Source organism: Sapajus apella, unplaced genomic scaffold (assembly GCF_009761245.1).
Source record: "Sapajus apella isolate SASKATOON/1434 unplaced genomic scaffold, GSC_monkey_1.0 scaffold33, whole genome shotgun sequence".
Lineage (NCBI taxonomy): Eukaryota > Metazoa > Chordata > Mammalia > Primates > Cebidae > Sapajus > Sapajus apella.
Window position 1 is genome coordinate 7811681 of NW_022436973.1, and position 5561 is coordinate 7817241.

General features: G+C 42.3%; 1 non-coding gene across 1 annotated transcript; it reads right to left on the reverse strand.

The window, feature by feature from the left end:
• Nucleotides 1-5456: 5456 nt before the first annotated feature.
• On the reverse strand, nucleotides 5457-5561 carry LOC116563088. Its single transcript, XR_004274218.1, has one exon. It is a non-coding gene; the product is annotated as a U6 spliceosomal RNA (small nuclear RNA).

Here is a 5561-nt window from a genome sequence, read left to right on the forward strand (position 1 = left end):
GCAAGATTTGCGATCCATTAATGCCACAATGCAGCCTATGGGTGCTCTGCCACCAGGTTTACCCACTCCAACTGCTATTCCATTAGATTATCATCTTTTGGTTCTGGATCTTAAAGATGCCTTTTTTACCATCCCCTTATATCCAGACGACCAGGAATATTTTGCATTCTTGGTACCTTCCCCAAATTTTCAAGCACCTGTTAAACAATATTGTTGACAAGCCCTTCCTCAAGAAATGGCTACAGCCCAACTCTGTCAGTCCTTTGTAACAGTTACTTTAAAATCTACTAGACAAAAATATAAATCAGCATATATCATTCATTATATAGATGATATTCTTGTGGCACATTCATCTGAAAAAACTTTAAGACAAATTTTTGGGGACTTGGACTTGGCCCTTAGTCTGGTCTGATGGTGGTACCAAAAAAAGTGTAAAAATTGGCTCCTGTTAAGTATCTAGGAACAATCATTTCTGGTCACACTATTCGTCCTCAGAGGCTGCAAATTCACTGGCACTGTTTACATACTTTAAATGATTTTCAAAAACTCCTTGGAGGCATTAGTTGGCTTTGACCTATGCTAAAATTGACTGCTGGCCAATTACCACCACTTTTTACAATTTTGCCAGGTGATCCTGACCCCACCTCCTCTAGAACTTTAACTGAACTAGCAACATTAGTTCTTAAACAGGTGAAAGAAGCCACAGCTTAGGCTCAGTTAACTCGCATTAACCCACAACTTCCCTTAGATCTATTTATCTTACAGACTGCTCATACACCCACTACAGTGCTGTGGCAAAAAGACTCCCCTGAGGCGTGGTTATATTTGGCTAATACCCACCTAAGTCTTTAACACCTTACTATTCAGCAGTTTCTTCTCTAATAGCTAAGGGTAGACAGCGATGCTATCAGATCTTTGGTCGAGACCCCAATACAGTCATTGTGCCATACAACACCACTCAACAATCCTGGCTGTGACAATTTGCTGGAGACTGGGGACTAGTCCTTGCAAATTTTACAGGACAGATAGATAATGACAGATGTCATTATCCTTCATCTAAAATACTTTCATTTACACAACAACATCCATTCATTTTTCCTAAAATCATCCAAACACAGCCGGTTCCTTTAGCTCAATTAGTGTTTACTGAGGACAGCTGTTCAAAAAAAGCCGCTTACGGCAAGCAGCTCTCAGGTGGAGGCCATCCCATTTACTTCTGCTCCGCGAGTAGAGCTTTATACTGTTTATATGGTTCTCAGAGATCACTCACAGGCAGTTAATATCTACTCAGACAGCAAGTACGTGATGGGAGCCATTCAACATTTAGCAACGACTCTCACTGCGTCTGCCTCAAAAGAGATTTTTCAAATGTTTACAATTCTACGGCGCATGCTCCACCAGCGAAAGTATCCTCTATTTATTGGACGTATCAGATCACACTCGGATCTCCCAGGTCCTCTGACAGAAGGCAATGCAACTGTGGACAGTCTTGTCTGCCCCCGTCTAGTGGGCTCACTTATTTCCCAGACACAAGACTCCCATACAACATTTCATCAAAACGCTAGTGCTCTGTACAAACGGTTTTCACTTACCAGAGAGCTTGTTGAAACTTGCTCTGCCTGCCAAACTTTCCTCCCAGTTCAAAACTCAGCTGTAAATCCCAGAGGTCTTCAGCCGAACGCCTTGTGACAAATGGATGTTACTCATTTGCCCCCTTTTGGCCGTTTGCAATATTTACATGTGCTGGTGGATACTTACTCTGGTTTCATTTTCACCCAACTGCTCTCAGGGGAAGCGGCCAAACATGTAATTAATTTTTGCCTTGCCGCCTTTGCTACCCTTGGTCTGCCTCTTTGTCTTAAAACAGATAATGGTCCTGCCTATACTTCTGCTACTTTCACTCAATTTTGTGCAACTTTTACTACTGTACATAGTACAGGCATTCCATATAATCCCACAGGTCAAGCTATTGTTGAGCGCACTCTCTGCACTCTCAAAACTCAAACTGAAAAAGAAGAGAGAGAAAATTATAGAGGAACTCCGGCTACCCGAGCTTCTCTTGCACTGTAGACCCTTAATTTTTTAAACTGTGATGAATCTGGGCATTCTCCCGCAGATAGGCACTTTGCCACCAGGGAAATACCTAAGGCTTGGGTCCGATGGAAGGACCTCCAAACAGGACGTTGGAAAGGACCAGATCCTACCATGATGTTATGTTTGTGTTTTTCCAGAAGGAGCCAGTTGTCCAGTTGTGTCTACTGCGTTCGGCACAGCCATGGACCAGCAGGAATTGGTGATACCCTCAAGGAGGCTAAAACTAAAAGAGAAAAAGGGAGGACCGAGGAAAAAAACCCACAAAACGATGAGAGTCTCGCCAACAATCTGGGGACAGATCAAACAACTGACTCAGCGAGCTGCAGCAATAATCACCGGCTGAGGCCCCCAGATGACTCCTGAAATTATGTTCGTGGCTATGATGACAATTATAGCATGCCAGGTGTGCTATGAGGGAGCAGAGGTGTACTGGGCATTTGTCCCAGAGCCCTTAGTTTTACAGCCGGTGACCTGGGCAAGTAAATCAGTTCCCGTGTTAGTAAATGACACACAGATACTTGGAGGAACAGCTGGAGCTCCAGAGCACTCCTCCTATTATGAAAATTATAATTACACTGGATGGACCACTGACCCTCCTTTATGTGTCTCCATGATGGAGCAAACAGGTCGTATAAAGACTAAACAAAAAGATAAAACGACAGCAGCCACTATTAGGATAGCCAATCTTTCAGGACCTTGGAACCTTTTTCTTTACCAGTCCAAGATTAGTAAATGGGGGTTTCCAAACAACACACGTGACATTTCAGGTATACACCCCCCATGAAATATCGCCACCGTAAGACTGGGATAAAATTTAAAGGCTTTCTGGAGTGGTGTGCTAGTGTGTGCTGGTGTGTGCTTAGTGGTGTGCTACTTTCTGTGCTAGTGTGCTCCCTGTAAGGCATAATCTTTCTAAAAACTGGACAATGTGTGAGCGGTCTCACAATACAGTTAATCGTGCTGGGTACCCAGAAGACATGTCATTCAGAGCGTTCCTCAGTAATGTTCTAACAACAAACCATGGGACTTTGCAAAAGGAACTGTGGCATCTGGTCGCTGCCATGACTATGTCGATTTTTCCAGCATATTTACAAATGACATGTATGGACTAAAAGCTTGTGTTCCCTTATGTAATTGTAACAGGGGAGGTCAATGTAACCCAATATGGGGGGAAATTTTATGTGTCTTTTATAAACCGTAATCTTATTTCTTGTGTATCTACTTATAATAAGGAACAAAGTCTGCTACTGTTAAAGCAGCCTGTATATGTGATGATTCCTGTCAATTTAACAAAAGAGTGGTATGAGAATAGGGGTTTGGCAGTGTTGCAACACATGAAAAAAATGTTGTCGCCAAGTAAAAGAGCACTGAGATTATTGATTTTTGGTATTGTAACATTGATACAAATTATTGCCAGTTCTACAGATACTGCTATTTCACTGTCTCAAACTACTCAAACAGCTCATTATGTAAATCAATTAACATCAAATGTTTCTCAATTTATGGCCATTCAGGAGAATATTGATCGGAGGTTAGAGGCCAGACTGGCAGCTCTTGAGGCAGCCACTGTATTTATAAAAAATAAACTAGAGACGATAAGATTAAGACAAAGACTTAGGTGTCACAGAAATTATATTGCTATCTGTGTGACCCCTGTAATTTGAAATTATACAAAATAGAATTGAAAAACAGTTAAAAAACAACTTAGTGGAGCTCAAGGTCGTTATAATTTAACTAGTGAATTAAATTACATCAGAAGGCTGGGCGTGGTGGCTCACGCCTGTAATCCAAGCACTTTGGAGGCCAAGGCAGGTGGATCACCTGAGGTCTGGGGTTCAAGACCAGCCTGACCAACATGGTGAAACCCCAACTTTAAAAAAAAATTACATCAGAAAATTGATAAAATACAACAAGCACACTTTGATATAAAGGACCCTACAAAAATAGCAAAAAAAGATATTGGGTCAATTACAGGGACTTAATCCTTTTGAAATTCTGAGACACGCCTTCTGGCTGTTTATGATACTTGTTATCTGTGTAATTATTCTGTTTTTGTTATATGCAACAGTCCATATTTGCAGAAATCTAAACAGTAAAAACTTACAAGCTAAACTGCATTATTTAAAATTACAGACAGTAAAATAGGTATTAAAATTAAAGGTGTTTGTACAAAACAAAGACACACAGAATATCAGTCCTAACAAAAGTTACAGACTGAAGCTGAAATAAGGAATGTGGGTACATATACTCTTCAGTGACTTGTGGTCTAATATTATTTACAAAACCATTAAGCCTCTAAAAATGATGTTGATTGTAATACCGGACCTAAATAAATAATTGAATAGTCAATGACGGGTAAGATCCTCAGAGGAATGACCTAAGACAAACACAGTCACAGCAAGGCCAACAAACATCAGGGATGTGCCCAGCCAGCAATCCCTCCTGAGGCTCTGAACGCTACCAACAATACTATAAATCTAACTTGCCTTCACTGTGAAGGTGATGCCTGCTATTAAATACAACTTAAACTTAAAATTCCTGTGTAGTCTGTTCAATGTACTACACCTTACATATTAATAACAGTAATGATTTATGCTGTGCCAATTTTTGTTATGTTTGTATTTACAGTTAAGGGGGAGGTGTAGAGAGCCAGAGTAGCCCACCCGCTCTGGGGGAATCAGCGGCAAGGCTGCTGTGAACTTTGGGTGAACTCCAGAGAAGCGAAACCATAATAGGGGAATGTGTGTGTCTCGGAGAAGAGCAGAGAGGCCTAGAAAAAGATAACCAGCTCTCACTAACCGTACTGCAAGGTAGTTGTTAACTGAAGTATGTTAATTAAAATATGAGAATTATAACCACAGACTGTTCTAAGTAACTACACCCTCCCTCTGCTATGTACTTTGTAAACATATAAAAATAAAGTGCTCTGAGGCAGGTGAGGGCCAAAGAGACTGACACCATCAGCTTTTCGGATCGCCTGGCCCAGCTTTATATATGTTTGTCTGTATGTCTTTCTTTATCCCCTGCCATTCCCTCTTAGGTCTTTGAACCCTCGTGCAGCGCCGGACACAGCACACCCCAGAATGAAACATTCCTCCCTGTTTCATCACGTGGCCAGACCTGGAGTGACCGGACATACTTCTCTCACCACCTTGCCACCTCTTTTGATCCCTGTCCATCATGGCCCCGTCAGCCATACCCTGCCCTGCCCCTTCCTCCTCTCTTTGGCCATGGTCCCCCGAGTCACATCTGGGGGACGAGGCAGCCCCTGGCCCTCGCTCATCCTCTTGTCGGAGCTGTAGCCTCCCCAGCCAACTCGGGAGTCCTGGCCGTGGCACTCTGGTCCTCCATGGCCTTCTGGGTAATGCTGTCCTTCTCTCTCTCCCATCATCATCATCTCCCACTTGAGCATGCTAATCTTCTCTGTATCGTTCCAATTTTAGTATATGTGCTGCTGAAGTGAGCAC